Source organism: Elephas maximus, chromosome 4 (genome assembly GCF_024166365.1).
Source record: "Elephas maximus indicus isolate mEleMax1 chromosome 4, mEleMax1 primary haplotype, whole genome shotgun sequence".
Lineage (NCBI taxonomy): Eukaryota > Metazoa > Chordata > Mammalia > Proboscidea > Elephantidae > Elephas > Elephas maximus.
In genome coordinates, this window is record NC_064822.1 from 131,492,620 (window position 1) to 131,504,860 (window position 12,241).

Consider the following 12,241-nt stretch of genomic DNA (forward strand, 5'->3'; position numbering starts at 1 on the left):
TCTAGTAGGCTTGAAGTGATATTTCATTGTGGCTATAATTTGGATTTCCCTCATACCTAATGGAAATCTGTTCATCGTTACCTTAAAAAAAAATTCTGCTGAGATTTTGATTGACATTGTGTAAACTCTATAGGTCAACTAAGAGAGAGTTGATATCTTAATTTTAGCAAGCCTTCTAATCTATGAATATGGTATGTCTCTCCATTTATTTATTTCTTTGATTTCATTCATTAGTGTTTTGTAGTTATCAGTATACAGATCCTGCATATGTTTCGTTAGAGTTATACCTAAATATTTCATTTGGGGGGAACTATTTGGAACTATTACCAGCTCTTACTGGTATACAGAAATAAGATTATTATTTTTTTAATTTTATTAACTTTTATTGAGCTTCAAGTGAACGTTTACAAATCAAGTCAGACTGTCGCATATAAGTTTATATACACCTTACTCCGTACTCCCACTTGCTCTCCCCCTAATGAGTCAGCCCTTCCAGTCTCTCCTTTCATGACAATTTTGCCAGCTTCCAACTCTCTCTATCCTCCCATTCCCCCTCCAGACAGGAGATGCCAACACAGTCTCAAGTGTCCACCTGATAATAAATAGCTCACTCTTCATCAGCATCTCTCTCCTACCCACTGTCCAGTCCCTTTCATGTCTGATGAGTTGTCTTCGGGAATGGTTCCTGTCCTGTGCCAACAGAAGGTTTGGGGACCATGACCACCAGGATTCCTCTGGTCTCAGTCAGACCATTAAGTATGGTCTTTTTGTGAGAATTTGGGGTCTGCATCCCATTGATCTCCTGCTCCCTCAGGGGTTCTCTGTTGTGCTCCCTGTCAGGGCAGTCATCGATTGTGGCCGGGCACCATCTAGTTCTTCTGGTCTCAGGATGATGTAGATCTCTGGTTCATGTGGCCCTTTCTGTCTCTTGGGCTCATAGTTATCCTGTGACCTTGGTGTTCTTCATTCTCCTTTGATCCAGGTGGGTTGAGACCGATTGATGCATCTTAGATGGCTGCTTGTTAGCATTTAAGACCCGAGACGCCACATTTCAAAGTGGGATGCAGGATGTTTTCATAATAGAATTATTTTGCCAATTGACTTAGAAGTCCCCTTAAACCATGGTCCCCAAACCCCGCCCTTGCTCCGCTGACTTTTGAAGCATTCAGTTTATCCCGGAAACTTCTTTGCTTTTGGTCCAGTCCAGTTGAGCTGACCTTCCATGTATTGAGCATTGTCCTTCCCTTCACCTAAAGCAATTCAGAAATAAGATTATTTTTATGCAGTGACCTTATGTCCTGCCACCTTGCAAAACTCACATAAGTAGTTCTAGGAGTGTTTTTATAGACTTTGTTTTGCCTCTTTTACACAATCATGTCATCTGCAAATAGGGAAAGTTTCTTATTTCTGCCTTTCCAATCTGTATGCCTTTTTTTTTTTTTCTGTTTGTTTTGCGCTGCAATGTTTAGGACATCCTTGCCTTGTTCCCAGTCTTAAACCAGTTGCTGTCGATTCCAACCGATTCCGACTCATGGTGACTCCATGTCCTGCAAAGTAGAACTGCACTTCATAGTGTTTTCACTGGCCGTAACCTTTTGTAAGTGGATCTCCAGTCCTTTCTTTTGAAGTGCGTCTGGGTGAATTCGAACCTCCAACCATTCAATTAATAGTCAAGTGCTTAACTGTTTGTGCCACCCAGGGACTCCTGTTTTTAGAGTAGAAAAATTTAGTCTTTAATCATCAAGTATAACGATAGGTATGAGTTTTTGTAAATGCCTTTTATTAAATTAAGGAAGTTCCAGCCAATTCCTAGTTTGCAATAAATTTTTTATGATTGATGGATGTTAAATTTTATGAAATGATTTTTCTTTGGTAGTTCATATAATCATTTGGCTCTTTACTGTTTTATATGGTGGATTATATTGACACTTTATGTAATAGGTTTATTGAATTATAATCACTTTTATACAGTTAATCAATTTAAAGTATACAGTTCAATAGTTTTCAGTATATCACATTATGTTCAACTTAAAAAAAAAACTTTTATTACCCCAAAAAGAAACCTAGGGCCTATTAGTAGCCCCTCCCCACTGTTTCCCAACCCCTTCCTCCTAGTGATTGTTATTGTTAGCTGTTGTTGAATCAGTCCCCAACTCATGGTGACTGCAGGCACAACCGAACAAAATGCTGCCTGGTCCTGTGCCAACCGCATGATCAGACCACTGTGATCCATAGGGTTTTCATAGGCTTATTTTTGAAAGTAGATTGCAAGGCTTCTCTTCCTGGTTTGTCTTATTCTAGAAGCTCCACTGAAACTGTTTCAGCCTTGCAGCACCATGCAGACCTCCTCTGACAGGTGAGTGGTGGCTGCGCATGAGGTGTGTTGGCCAGGAATCAAACCCAGTCTTTCTGCATGGAAGGAGAGACTTCTGCCACTGAACCAGATGCTTCTGCTGTTGGTAGGTGCTGTCAAGTTGGCCCCTGACTCATGACGACTCCACGTACAACAGCATGAAATGCTACCGAGTCCTGTACCATTTCCATGATTGGTTGCAGATCAGACCATAAATCTACTTTCTGTGTCTATATTTGTTTATCCTGTACTTTGCATTTAAATGGAACATGTGTTTTTTGTGACTTAGCATGTTTTCAGGTATCATTCACATGAAACATGTAACAGGGTATCATTCCTTTTCATTGTTGAATAATTTCCGTTGTTTGGATATACCACGTTTTATTTATCCACTTATCAGTTGATGAACATTTGGATTGTTTCCACTTTTTGGCTGTTACGAATAATGACTTGGGTAGTATTATCTTCTATTTTCTGGAAGACATTGTGTTGAGTTGGCATTATTTATTTAAATTTTTGGTAGAATTCACTCATGAAACTATCTGAGCCTGGAGGTTTTTAAAGTACAATTTTTTTTCCCCAGTGCATATGAGACTGTTCAGGTTGATATCTCTTCCCTCTGAATTTTGGTTGCCTGAACTGATTGTGGAATAGGTTCATTTCATCTAAATAATATTTTTTTTTTTTTTTTGCAGAGTTGTTCTGATATTCCTTTATTATGGTTTTAATGTCTGTGGGTTCTGTAGTGACAGAACTCCTTTTTTCCTGATAATGACTTGTCTTTTTCTTTGTCAGTCTTCCTAGTGATTTTTTTTAAAGAACCAAAATTTTGGTTTCATTGATTTTTCTTTATAGGTTCATTGTTTTTAGTTTCATTGACTTTTCTTATCTGACATTATTTTCTTCTGCTTTCTTTATATTTATTTTGTCATTTTTATAGTTTTTAAGTTTATATTAGGTTGCTGATTTGAGAGCCCCCCCCCTTTTTTTTTTTAAATAGAAACACTGAAAGCCCTAAATTTCTTCTGGAATGCTGCTTTGTCTGTGTTCCACAAATTTGTGTTTATCGTTTTTAATTAGTACAGAATATTTCTGATTTTCTTTGGTCCTTGTCTCTTTGACCCATGGATTATTTAGATGTTTGTAGTTTGATTTTCATTTTTGTAGATATTTCAGTTACCTTTCATCAATTTCTAGTGTAATTCCATTATAGTCAGAAAACATCCTTTATGACACAGTAGGGTTTATTTTGGTGAATGCGCCGTCTTCCCCTGAGAAGAATTTGTAATCTGCTGTTGTTGGATGTGGTGTTCCATGTATGTCAGTTAGATCCAGTTGGTTGATGATGTTCTGTTTTTCTATATCCTTGTCAACTTCTTGCTTGTTCTGTTATTATTAGGGAGGGGTGTTGAAATCTCCAAATCATGTTTTTGTCAATTCCTTTTTTCAGATCAGTTTTGGGTTGTATTATTTTGAAACTTTGTTGTTAGGCGCATACACATTTAGGAGTGTTATGTCTTCTTGGTGAATTGGCCTTTTTATTATATTTTTATCTGATACTTTTTCCTCCTGAAGTCTTTTTCTGATATTAATATAGCCACTCTAGCTTTCATTTGTTTACTTTTTGCATGATACATGTTTTCCATCCTTTCACCTATGTGTCTCATTATATTTAAAGAAAGTTTCATGTAGACCGCATGATTCTCATTATTTGTGGTACTTATGCCTTATAAAGTACTGCAAACACTGAGTTAGTGAATATTAAATCTTTTAAATCATTGCTCCTAGAGAAAATTCAGGGTCAGGCTTCTGCAAGCCCCTGGTCACAACATTTTTATCAACAATCAGTACATCACCATGTTTTATGTGTGTTTCTGCTTAAAGACACCTTAGTTAATACATATTGTTAAATATTAGCATTGAACTCAAGGCCAGCAGCATTGTCAGTCATGTCTGAATGAAACTTATCTAACATATTTTCCTGTAAGGCATTATCACAACCTTCTTGTGCTTAGGAACATCAGACAGTACTTCAGCACTGTGCTTCAGGGTCATTTTAAACAGCTAAGTCACCAAAACAAAAAGTACAAAAATGCAATAAATGTGCACTAAACAGGCTGCAAAAAGGACACTTGTTTACAGTATGAGATCTGAAACAGTAAGGTAGAGCATTATCTTGTTTGACCTCAGTTGGGAATCTGCGTGTCAGGCAACTCAAATTTTTAGTCACTTTACAGGTCTGTAAATGGTGGTGAAAATGTCCTGATATGGGGGTTATAAAGTAAATTTTTATGAATAGGCAAATTCTTAAATACAGACTCGGTGAATAATGAGGATAGATTAAAAAAAAATTTTTTTTTTGACAGTATCAAATTAGTATCATTTCTCTTTGTCCAAAGTAACTTCCTTTCTTTTTGAACAAGTCTGAGAATGTGTATTTCATCATCACTTTTTGTGCCATAAAGAATTCTGGGTTGACAGTTGTTTTCTTGGCAGCCATGAACTAGAGTTGAGTAGAAGCACCTGTCTTCTCTAGGCAGTTCGCTGACTCTCCAGTTGCCATTGTTCTTGCTACTTTCTGTTGTCTCCTTGACACTAATACTGTCACTTGATATTTATTATTGTGATTATGCTGTTCTGTTTTTTATAGTAGAGTCAGGAGGAAAATATTCATTTTTACCCACATCTCAAAATCAGAAAAAAGAAATGCATGTTTAAAGGGAAAATGGAGGAGACAATGTATTTTAATGGCATTCAGAATATGTATATATATTCAGTATGCACAGAAAGCGCTCCCAGTTTGTTTTCTGACCAGTTTTTGTAAACATTTGGATTTTCAACTCATACTGTAGCCTTCATTTTTAAAAAGCTTCAATGCCTCAGTCCATCATTTTCTTTTCTAAACCAGCTCTTCCTCCTCTATAATTTATTTCTTTACCTAATGTCTTTCTGGTGTGTATTTTCAGAGTTGTCTTTGCCTTGTCTAGCTTTCTCATAGCAAAAACACATCAAAGTTGATTTATTCCTGGATTGAAAGTCAGGACACCAGGATTGTTTTCTCTGGCCGTATAGCTATTTAACTGTATGTGTGTGTGTGTGACCTTCAACAAGTCACTTACTCTCACCAGGCCTCACTCTGTTTTATCCTTAAAATAAGAGTTTTCAGGTAAATGTACTCTGAGGCTTTTTACATCTCTTAAAGTACTGTAGTTTTTACGTAACTTCCTGTCATCAACCCAGCCCATTCTCAGATGTTCTAAAGAGGGGTTCTTAAAATCCTTTTTTGTACAATGAACTCTTTCGGCTCTCTGGTGAAGCATGTGGACCCCTTCTGAAAATAATATTTTAAAGCACAAAATTAAACGTGTGGGTTTATGAGGACACTAATTATATTGGAATGCAGTTTGCAAAATGTTGAATAAATAAATTTAGTAATATGGACATATTAACACCAAGTTGAATGGTATATGGTAATTTTAGGCTATAGTAATGAGCATAAGTGATAATGTGAGATTTGGAGCAACTAAAATGGTATGAAAATATCTGGTTTATATTGGTGACAAAAGTTACAGGTATAGCTGTAGCTTGTTGCCTACATTTTTAACTAAGGAAATACTAAATTTCAGTTGCCCACTGCCGTCAAGTCAATTCCAACTCATAGCGACTCCATAGGGTCTGTAAATCTTTACAAAAGCAGACTGCCCCATCTTTCTCTCTGAGAGTCAGTGGTGGTTAGCTGTTGATTGCTTTACCCACTGTGCCACTGGTTTTCCTTAAATTTTAGTTAGTGGTTAGTAAAAATAAAGATGTAATTTTTTTTTTTCTCATCCAAGTTTATGGAACTCTCAGTCAGCAGCCTCTTTGAGGATTTGTAGGTCTCAGGATAAGAACCCCTATTCTTGTCATTCTACCAGACATTTACTCTGTCTACTCCATGTTAGGGATTACTGAAATGGTAAGATAGAGGTAAATAAGCTTTATAGCCTTTCAGGTGCTTTAGTCTAATTGGGAAGGGTAATGGTTAGAAAACAAGGCATGGAGACTCCAAATAACCTTAGCCTTTCCTCTAATTTAGTCAGTCATCATTGGCAGATGAAGGCTTTTTTCAAGAGGTCTCTTTGATTATGAATAAAGTTCAAATTCTGTAGCTTTTCTAGGAAAATCATATTTGGCTTTTAATGTTGAGGATTCTTAACTTCAACACAACGGTAACTGTATTCTGCCTAAAATTGTATCCACATTCTGCCATTAGTTTTTCTTTCCAACCTTATCAGTCAGTTCTCTACAAAAACATAGTACTTTACTTTCCAGTGTTGTTCAACCTTGAAGGGATTTGTAAAAAAAAAAATTTTCATCACAGTATTTGTGTAGATGCTGCTGGCATGGATAAGGGGTTCTAACTGTCTTTCAGTGCAGTTCCGTCCCAAACTCATATAGTATACCTGTTCTTGAGAAACACTGAGCAGCCCAAACATACTGTTTTGCTTTTCTTAATCATATCTAGTACCTTTACATATTAAAATCTGAGGAAATGCTTACAATGCCCACCATGGTATCCTGCTCTTCCCACAGTCTTTATCTAAATTGCATCATTCCTTTAATATCAGTTCAAAAAGGTCAACACAAATGTTTTTTGGGCCACAGAATCAGAAAAAAATCTTTATGTTCTAAACACAAAACATTACATTCATGGCACTTGTTTTATAATGCCTGTATATTGTTGATATGTTGTTACTGATAATGATAGCTTTTATTGAGGGTGAGTGGGCTTATTTGGTTACTTGGGTAGGTGGCAAAGCTCCTTCACAATCTGTATGTTTGTTGAAGACATAATTTTATCCTTATCATCATTCATTTGCTTGAAAAATATTTACTAAATATCTGCTATATGAAAAATCCTCAGGATACATTGGTCAGTAAACATTGCCCTATTCTGTCTCTTTGCTTAACTAGATACGAAGCAAAAGTAAATATGAGTATTTGTTTATTATTGTTAAATATTTACAAACAAGTATTTAATTTAAAATAGCAATAAATTCCATAAAGGAAACAATATGGAAGAATAATGGCATAATTTATTTTTAGTTTGCATTTGTTTTGACATGATTTTAACACCTTTTCATTCTCAAAAGTATCACATTGAGTTGTTAAGGTACATGATAAATATGGTGAAGGGGGATTGGGAAAGAGGATTTCTTTTTAGAAAAAAATATACTACAAAGTACTGAAAGGAATGTGTAAGTGAGCAAGGAGGACAAAGGTGAGGAATATGATCAGGAGGCGAGAATCAGATCATTCAAGGCCATGGTTAAAGTTTTGATTTTTAAGCACAGTGAAAAACTATTGAAAGGTTTTGAGCAGGGAACATGTGATCTTATTTATGTTTTTAAAAATTCGTAACTATTGCAGTTTGGAGAATAGATTGTAAAAGAGTCAAGAGGAGAAGGGAAGGAGATGAGTTATGAGGCTTGTGATAGTTCAGGAAAGAGATGATAAAGATGGAAAGTAGTGGTCTTAAATATAAATTGTTTAATAAAAAATACATTCCTTTGTGAATGAATATCACTATTAAAGATCTGAATATTACTAACATTTGTGACCTTGTGTTAATCAGTAGTTTAAAACTTATTGGAGAACAATTCAGAAACATTTCTGACCCTAGGATGTTTACAAATGGTGTTTTTATTCCAGAAATAGATTCTCTTTCTACATTTCTTATGGGCAGTTTTCAGTGAGTTCTCTTTCTTTACTACCTGACATATAGATGTTCAGTAAAAGGGAGTTAGGAAGACATCTGCGATTGTTAGTATTAGGACCTTTGAGTATTTTGAATACTTGTTTCAAAATCTGTGATAAAGTCCTAGTTGAAATAATCTGTATATTTAGTTGCTTAGTGGAGCACTAGGGGCACAGTGGTTAAGGGCTCCACTGTTAACCAAAAAGCTGGCAGGTCAAATCCACTAGCTGCTCCGTGGTAACCCTAATGGGCAGTTCTAGTTCTACTTTGTCCTGTCGGGTCGCTATGAGTCAGAACTGACTTGGAGGTACCTAACAACAGCAACAACAGTTACTTAGTATTTCTTAGCTGGAAGTAAAAGTATCCCTTATAAGTGGCAAACTGCTACAGTTACTTAAAGGGGTATTCTGGCTGTGCTTCTTCCAAGACTGACTTCCTTCTGGCAGTCCATGGTATATTCAGTATTCTTAGCCAACACGGTAATTCAAAAGCAGCAATTCTTATTTGGTCTTCCTTATTTGTTGTCCAGCTTTTACATGCATGTGAGTCAGGTGAAAATAACATGGGTTGGGTCAGACACACCTTAGTTCTCAAAGTGACATCTTTGCTTTTTAACACTTTAAAGAGGTCTTTTGCAGCAGATTTGCCTAGTGCAATGCGTGGTTTGATTTCTTGACTGCTGCTTCCAGGGACACTGGATCCAAGTAAAATGAAATCCTTGATAATTCAGTCTTTTCTCTGGTTATCACGATGTTGCTTATTGGTCCAATTGTGAGGATTTTCGTTTTCTTTATGTTGAGGTATGATGCATTTTGAAGGCTGTAGTCTTTGATCTCTATCAGTAAGTGCTTCACGTTCTCTTCTTTGTCCTTTTTGTTTTCAGCAGGCAGGGTTCTGTCATCTGCATATCACAGATTGTTAATGCGTCTTCCTCCAATCTTGATGCCCTGTTCTTCATGTAGTTCAGTTTCTCAGACTATTTGCTCAGCATACACTTTGAATCAAAGCATGGTGACTGTATGTATTCCTTCTATCTTCTTTTGATGCTGCCTGTGTCGTTTGATATTTTGCCCATAGAATCTTTCAATATAGCACTTGAGGCTTGAATTTTTTTCTTCAGCTCTTTCAGCTTGAGAAATGACTAGTGTGTTTCTCCCTTTTGGCTTTGTAACTCACGCATAATCTTGATCCACACTTTTCCTGATTTCAAACCAGGCAGTATCCCCTTGTTCAGTTTAAACTACTGCCTCTTGGTCTATGTATAGGTTCCTCATGAGCACAATTAAGTGTTCTGGAATTCCCATTCTTCGTAATATTATCCATAATTAATTATGATCCACCCAGTTGAATGCCTTTGCAGATTCAATAAAACACAGGTAAACATCTTTTTAGTATTCTCTGCTCTCTCCAAGATCCATCTGACATCAGCAGTGATATCCCTTGTTCCACGTCCACTTTTGAATCTAGCTTGAATTTCTGGCAGTTCCCTGTCAGTGTACTGCTGCAACCATTTTTGAATTATCTTCAGCAAAATTTTATTTGTGCGTGACATTAATAATATTGGATAATTTCCATATTTTGTTGATCATCCTTTTTGGAATGGACACAAATATTGATCTCTTCCAATCGGTTGGCCGGGTATACCTGTGTTCCAAATTTCTTGACATAGATGTGTGAGCACCTCCAATGGTGCATCTGTTTGTTGAAACATCTCAGTTGGTATTCCGTCAATTCCTGGTACCTTGTTTTTTGCCAGTGCCTTCAGTGCAGCTTGGACCTCTTCCTTCAGTAATGTTGGTTCTTGATTACATGCTACCTCCTGAAATGGTTGAACGTCGACCAGTTCTTTTTGGTACAGTGACTGTATGTATTCCTTCTATCTTCTTTTGATGCTGCCTGTGTCGTTTAATATTTTGCCCATAGAATCTTTCAATATAGCACTTGAGGCTTGAATTTTTTTCTTCAGCTCTTTCAGCTTGAGAAATGACTAGTGTGTTTCTCCCTTTTGGCTTTGTAACTCACAGTCTTGGCACATTTCATTGTAATACTTTGTCTTCTCGAGTTGTCCTTTGAAATCTTCTGTTCAGTTCTTTCACTTCGCCATATCTTCCTTTCACTTTAGCTGCTCCACATTTAAGAGCAAGTTTCAGAGTTTCATTTGACATCCATTTTTATCTTTCTTTTTAATGACCTTTTGAACTTTATGTGTGATGTCATTAATGTCATCCCACGAATCATCTGATTTTCGATCATTAGTGTTCATTGTGTCAAATCCATTCTTGAGATGGTCTCTAAATTCAGGTGGGATATACTCAAGCTTGTATTTTGGCTTTCGTGAACTTGTTCTAATTTTCTTCAGCTTCATCATGAACTTGCATATGAGCAATTGATGGTCTGTTCCACAGGTGGCCCCTGGCCATGTTCTGCCTGATGATATTGAGCTTTTCCATCAACTCCACATATGTAGTTGATTTGATTCCTGTGTATTCCATCCGTGAGGTCCACGTGTATACTCATCGTTTATGTTGGTAAAAAAAAGGTATTTGCAGTGAAGAAGTTGTTGGTCTTGCAAAATTCTGTCATGCCACCTCCGATGTCATTTCTATCACAAGACCATATTTTCCAACTATTGATCCTTCTTTCTTTCCAACTTTTGCATTCCAGCCACCCGTAATTATCAGTGCATCTTTTTTGCATGTTTGATCAATAGCAGACTACAGAAGTTGGTAAAAGTCTTCAATTTCTTCATCTTTGGCTTTAGTGGTTGGTGCATAAATTTGAATAATAGTCTATATTAAGTGGTCTTCCTTGTAGTGTATGGATATTATCCTATCACTGACAGCATTGTACTTCAGGTTAGATCTTGAAATATTCTTTTTGATGATGAGTGTAACACCATTCCTTTTGAATTTGTCATTCCCGGCATAGTAGACCATATGATTGTCCAATTCAGAATGGCCAATACCAGTCCATTTTGGCTGACTGATGCCTAGGATAGTGATCTTTCTGTGTTCCATTTCATTTTTTATGCCTGCCAATTTTCCTTGATTCATACTTCATGCATTCCATGTTCCGATTATTAATGGAAATAATAGTGTAATTGTTGTCATGCAACATCAGCAAATGAAGCTCCTAAAAGCTTTATCCTATCTATGTCTTTAAGGTCAACTCTACTTTAAGGAGGCAGTGCTTCCTCAGTCGCTCTTGAGTGCCTTCCAACCTGAGGGGCTCATCTTCCAGCAGTGTATCAGACAGTGTAATGCTGCTATTCGTAAAGTTTTTACTGGCCAATTTTTTAAGAAGTAGATCACCAAGCCCTTCTTCCTGGTCTTTCTTAGTCCGGATGCTCCATGGAAACCTGTCCACCATGAGTGACCCTCTTTGTGTTTGAAATACCAGTGGCATAGCTTCCAGCATCACAGCAACATGCAAGTCACTGCAGTATGATATATCAGGGTAAGAGTTCTTTATAGTTTCTGTGCTGTCTTATCAGTGTGTTACTTGGAGTTGAAACTCAATAGATTTAGACACCTAATACTTTAACTGTAGTTTTACTCTAATTTTAGTTTTTCTTCTGAAAGTGTATGTCCTGTGTTTTTATAGGCTTTTTTACGCTGTCTCCCCCTTCTAGTTGCTGATCCTATCAGACAAGATGCTTCTGATGTAGTCCTTTTAAGGAAAATGATGTTTTAATAAAATTAAAGTTAGTGAAGCTTTTAGTATATTTTTTATGGCTCATTTGTTTAATGTATCTACTATGTGTTAACCATTTTAGGTATTTGATATAATAGTGATAAGCAGAAAAGACATGGTTCCTCTGGTAAGGAGATTACATTCCAAGGGATTGAGAGAGACAATAAACAAATAAGGACAAAAATCAAATAATGGGTGTTCAGGGGAGGCCTCTCTGATGAGAGATAGTTAAGCAAAATGTTAATCTCAAGAAGAAGCCAGCCATTTGAAGATATGTGATAAAATCATTGTAAAGAAGCAGCAAATGTAAGGACCCTAAATTGAGCACTGAGTTGATATGTTTGAGAAACACAAAGAAGTCCAATATAACTTGAACCTGGTAGGTTAATGATGGCCTCCCTTATACTTCATTCACCTGGCAGAACCCTCACCGTGGTTAAATCCAACTCTGTCTACCC

At 36.7% G+C, this 12,241-nt stretch overlaps 1 protein-coding gene across 5 annotated transcripts in view; it reads left to right on the top strand.

The window, feature by feature from the left end:
• CNOT2 (CCR4-NOT transcription complex subunit 2) overlaps nucleotides 1-12,241 on the top strand; it is a 158,534-nt gene that overhangs the window by 29,783 nt on the left and 116,510 nt on the right. Inside the window, exon 2 of one of the 5 annotated variants that reach the window (XM_049883878.1) lies at nucleotides 11,429-11,546. The exons of 3 other annotated variants lie outside the window; for them this stretch is intronic. The gene's annotated coding sequence lies outside the window, so the exon portion shown is untranslated. Of the gene's footprint in view, nucleotides 1-11,428; nucleotides 11,547-12,241 lie in introns of those variants that run through there. One more of the 5 variants, XM_049883879.1, reaches the window with a different exon arrangement.